The sequence below is a fragment of the Ranitomeya variabilis genome, chromosome 4 (genome assembly GCF_051348905.1).
Source record: "Ranitomeya variabilis isolate aRanVar5 chromosome 4, aRanVar5.hap1, whole genome shotgun sequence".
NCBI lineage: Eukaryota > Metazoa > Chordata > Amphibia > Anura > Dendrobatidae > Ranitomeya > Ranitomeya variabilis.
In genome coordinates this window covers 256,596,331-256,602,330 of record NC_135235.1, presented here as the reverse complement: position 1 = coordinate 256,602,330, position 6,000 = coordinate 256,596,331, and the positions used below count along the sequence as shown (strand labels likewise).

General features: G+C 39.5%; 1 protein-coding gene across 1 annotated transcript in view; it reads right to left on the bottom strand.

Annotated features, from left to right (window-relative positions):
- Nucleotides 1-517: 517 nt before the first annotated feature.
- Nucleotides 518-6,000, bottom strand: part of LOC143764223 (uncharacterized protein CXorf65-like) — a 37,022-nt gene continuing 31,539 nt past the window's right edge. Inside the window, exon 8 of the transcript XR_013213110.1 lies at nucleotides 518-560. The gene's annotated coding sequence lies outside the window, so the exon portion shown is untranslated. The remainder of the gene's footprint in view (nucleotides 561-6,000) is intronic.

Here is a 6,000-nt window from a genome sequence, read left to right as displayed (position 1 = left end):
AGAGGTTGTACATTTCCTCTCTGAATGTAAAGTGCTGTGGAATATGTTGGCGCTATAGAAATAAAATAATTACCTGTCCTCTCCTTTTCAGTGAAACCAGAGATCCCTTTGACTATATTAGCCAACATGGCTACTGCAGAGGCCGAGCCCCGGCCTTTTCGGATGGATGCACCACATGACTGGCAATACTTCCCCTGGTATCTTGGCTGTATATCGCAGCCTTGAGTTCCAAGCCATCCTCTGCAGTATATAAGTTTGCAGATTATGATGTGTAGGGATCAGGAGGGGAGTAATTACATTTAACCCACAGATCTGAGGTCAGTATTCTAACTGACAGATCAGAGTGTGTAGAACAGGCCTGTCTGTTTCTGTGGACTTTCTGTATACGCCCAGGAAGTTCACCTCCGGCTGTGCAGCATCAGAATGTGCTGGTACCAGCAACACGGCCAGAGCTATTTACATTTATTTATACCACTCAGCATAAAGGTTTACATGTACTTACCAATCCGTGGCTTATCTGACAATCTGGGTTAATACTCTGCCTCTCCCCATGACTCCATCTAGGAAGAAAGAATAGCATCAGTTATACATTACAATTATCATACTCTGCGCCATAAAAGAACCCCAGGGATAATTCATGAGGTGTGTAGTTATGCAGCAATAAGGAAGTCTATAAGACAAGGAAAATTGAGTCACAGAAATAAAAATAACAGCGTAAGCGAGTGCTCCCATCGGCCCCATGGTCCAGGAGAACCCACTCAGCATTACATCAAAATTATTAGCGCTCATTGAGCCCAACCATCGGCTGTCAAGTGATGGAGGAAGCCAAAATGGGAAAAATCCACCTCACTCAGGCCTGACGTCTTCCTCCACAAATACTCCACAAGCGCCCTCTGTAATCGCCTCGAGATTAGGGGTGACTCCAGACGAAGCATTTGTGAAACGCGCGTCGGGTGTGATTGGTGGGTGAGACCCTTTTTATCTTGGCTGCCAGGATGTATACTGTTATATCTTCACATTAAGTGACTTTTTACTTTACTTTAATACAATTTCCCTTATGCATATATCCTCATGAATTCACTACTTTTTAGGCTGTCTACTTGGATTATTACTTCAAGGGGTCTTTTTCCCTTTGGTTCACCCAGCAACACGTGTCAATTGTGTCCTTTGTGTTGGGACAACTACCATTATGAACTGTTTTGCCTCTTAATTATTTTTTGCAGTAATATTTATTACTTTGATTCATATTTTCCTGTCCTGCACTAGTGCTATTTGTGACTCACTACCCTTTTCTGGGTTATGATTTCAGTTTATCTATGGTTAGGATGTAGAAAAGGTTGGGTAATGACCATTCATGTTTCACAGTATTTTACAAAGTCTCATTCCTACATTGCACAGAAAATCTGCAGAACAGAATACAATCACGGACACCACCAGCGTCAGTTCTTGTTCATCCTGACGCCTCCATCTTATGTGGGCTGGGATCTGCTGGACCCCCGGCCAGGGCCATAGTCATCAGGTTGCTCATTCTTCAATTTATCACTAGAAAGGAGTCATAATGGAGGCTGCACAGAATCACAACCACAAAATATATATTTTGTGCCATAAACCACCTACATGGAAAAGGATTTCTTTGGTTTTACATTCTCACAGCTGAGGGTTTGTATTCAGTGTGGATACTCCCGAGATAAACCCATCAGCAGAAATCTTTCTCATCTCCTGGCAGTTTGCTACAATGTATCAGTGAAGGTAAAATCTATCAATCTATGGCAAATCCCAAGTTGTCAGAAGCAGTATGTACAATAAAAAAGTATAAAACATTATATTGCAACCGCGTGTTAGCCAAAAAAAAAAAAGTAAATTATTTAGTGAGTGGAAACAGCAAGCAGGGATCTACCACAATGATTTACAAGACCATCTAAAGTCTGAGGATTTCAAGAAGAACTAGAGAGACAGGTGACACATTTACACATTCATCATGCAGCCGCCTCCAGTTCCACCTGCTGGACCACAGTGCCGAGCGGCAATACTCAGAAGTAGGGAGAGGGGCCCTGCAGCTACAAGCCGAGCGCTATCTCCCCCATCTCCAGACTTTGCCTCCAATCAGTGAGAGAAACATTCACATCCTTGTAAAGAGGAGACTATTCAGGGTAACATTCCCCTAAGTGACAATGACAAGTGAGCGGCCATTACTGATCAGTGTCACCCACGGGGAAAGAGACCTGATATACAGAACGTCTCACAGCGACGATGAACAAGTATTAAATCCCGAAAACAATATAATCTCTAGTGCACAGTTATTATATGCGCCGACCATCATCAGATCCAGAACACACTGTAAAGTATAAGCCCAAATCTCTACTAAACTTAATATTCTACAGAAAGGCAAATATCAACAACCAAATGTTCCTACCCCCTACGTCAGCGTCATCACCCCTTACCCCAAGTGACAGTGTCATCACCTTTTACCCCAAGTGTTCATGTCATCACCTTGTACCCCAAGTGTCCGTGTCATCACCTTGTACCCCAAGTGTCCGTGTCATCACCTCGTACCCCAAGTGTCCGTGTCATCACCTCGGACCCCAAGTGTCCGTGTCATCACCTCGGACCCCAAGTGTCAGTGTCATGACCCCATACACCAAGTGTCAGTGTCATGACCCCGTACCCCAAGTGTCATCACATCACTCTATACCGCAAGTGTCCGTGTCATAACCTCGTACGCTAAGTGTCAGTGTCATAACCCCATACCCCAAGTGTCGGTGCCATGACCCTATACCCCAAGTGCACCTTTATTTTGCTGATCTCCATGATAACACCTTTATCCTGGTGATGCCTTTGTACACAAATGCTGTTGCTAGATCTCCCCCAGCATTATCTCACACTGTGTCATCTGGTTTATGACCTCTCTCTGGAGAATGCGCTGGTACCTGCAATTTACTAACTCACCTCAGAAGCCTCCTTATTACCTGCTGCCCCCTAGTGGAGACTTTTAGCTCTATGGTTGCCAGAGTCAGCTGTTCCCTCAGATATTATGTCAGTTTATGTCTTTAATAAAAGTGTAAAATACCATGTATAAAACATAAAACAGTACAAAAAAATAGTCTCATTTAATTGCAAATATTTTTACAATACATTAACATAAAAATAATCAGTCACACAAATCACTGTAAACTGTGAGTGACAATATTCCCCTTTGCAGATTTATCTCATCCCTCCAGGTGTGGTCTGAGCAGAGAATGCGCTGGTACCAGCAACATGCACACAGGAATGACACTTGATTGATAAGTGGAGGCTGCCGTCTGAGCGGTACCAGCACATTCTCCCCAGAGCAGCGCTCTCCACCCACGGCCACAGATCCAGCACAAACTGGCTGCTGAGCAAGAAGTGTGTACAGGAGGAGCCGGGGTGCTGTGTATACACAGTGCTACATGGACCAGAAAAGGGAGATCTAAAAATAATAAACCGAGAAAGAAAGAGACAGAGCCCTAGTAACAAGAAGATGCGAAAAGCTGGAGCCGGACCTGCAGGCGAAGAATCAGAAAAGCCATAAACAACATACAGAACGTACTAATGGCTACAACATATACTAATCTATACAATCTGCCCAAAGCAGATACTACAGAATGTACTAATGGCTACAACATATACTAATCTATACAGTGTGTCCAAAGCATATACAACATACAGAACGTACTAATGGCTACAACATATACTAATCTATACAGTGTGTCCAAAGCATATACAACATACAGAACGTACTAATGGCTACAACATATACTAATCTATACAATCTGCCCAAAGCATATACAACATACAGAATGTACTAATGGCTACAACATATACTAATCTATACAATCTGCCCAAAGCATATACAACATACAGAATGTACTAATGGCTAAAACATATACTAATGTATACAGTGTGTCCAAAGCATATACAATATACAGAACGTACTAATGGCTACAACATATACTAATCTATACAATCTGCCCAAAGCATATACAACATACAGAATGTACTAATGGCTACAACATATACTAATCTATACAATCTGCCCAAAGCATATACAACATACAGAATGTACTAATGGCTACAACATATACTAATCTATACAATCTGCCCAAAGCATATACAACATACAGAACGTACTAATGGCTACAACATATACTAATCTATACAATCTGCCCAAAGCATATACAACATACAGAATGTACTAATGGCTACAACATATACTAATCTATACAATCTGCCCAAAGCATATACTACAGAATGTACTAATGGCTACAACATATACTAATCTATACAGTGTGTCCAAAGCATATACAACATACAGAACGTACTAATGGCTACAACATATACTAATCTATACAATCTGCCCAAAGCATATACAACATACAGAATGTACTAATGGCTACAACATACACTAATGTATACAGTGTGTCCAAAGCATATACAACATACAGAACGTACTAATGGCTACAACATATACTAATCTATACAATCTGCCCAAAGCATATACAACATACAGAATGTACTAATGGCTAAAACATATACTAATGTATACAGTGTGTCCAAAGCATATACAATATACAGAACGTACTAATGGCTACAACATATACTAATCTATACAATCTGCCCAAAGCATATACAACATACAGAATGTACTAATGGCTACAACATATACTAATCTATACAATCTGCCCAAAGCATATACAACATACAGAATGTACTAATGGCTACAACATATACTAATCTATACAATCTGCCCAAAGCATATACAACATACAGAACGTACTAATGGCTACAACATATACTAAATCTATACAATCTGCCCAAAGCATATACAACATACAGAATGTACTAATGGCTACAACATATACTAATCTATACAATCTGCCCAAAGCATATACAACATACAGAACGTACTAATGGCTACAACATATACTAATCTATACAATCTGCCCAAAGCATATACAACATACAGAACGTACTAATGGCTACAACATACACTAATCTATACAATCTGCCCAAAGCATATACAATATACAGAATGTACTAATGGCTACAACATATACTAATCTATACAATCTGCCCAAAGCATATACAACATACAGAATGTACTAATGGCTACAACATATACTAATGTATACAGTGTGTCCAAAGCATATACAATATACAGAACGTACTAATGGCTACAACATATACTAATCTATACAATCTGCCCAAAGCATATACAACATACAGAACGTACTAATGGCTACAACATATACTAATCTATACAATCTGCCCAAAGCATATACAACAGACAGAACGTACTAATGGCTACAACATACACTAATCTATACAATCTGTTCAAAGCATATACAATATACAGAATGTACTAATGGCTACAACATATACTAATCTATACAATCTGCCCAAAGCATATACAATATACAGAACGTACTAATGGCTACAACATATACTAATCTATACAATCTGTTCAAAGCATATACTACAGAATGTACTAATGGCTAAACATATACTAATCTATACAATCTGCAGAAAGCATATACAATATACAGAACGTACTAATGGCTACAACATACACTAATCTATACAATCTGCCCAAAGCATATACAATATACAGAATGTACTAATGGCTACAACATACACTAATCTATACAATCTGCCCAAAGCATATACAACATACAGAATGTACTAATGGCTACAACATATACTAATGTATACAATCTGCCCAAAGCATATACAATATACAGCTGCCCCCTCCCCGTTGCAAACTTTTTATTAGCAAAATGTAGAAACTTTATGCTGTTTGCAACAAACCAATAAAACAAAAACAATGTACGGTAAATATCTGAACACAATTCATAACAAGCGATTTCTCAAAATGTAACAAAATGTCACTGTTCCTGACTCTTGCAGTATCATGATTATTCATCCCTTCATAACCAGCATCTTAGTGCCTAGCACAGCTCCTCTGGATGTTATGACCTGCTA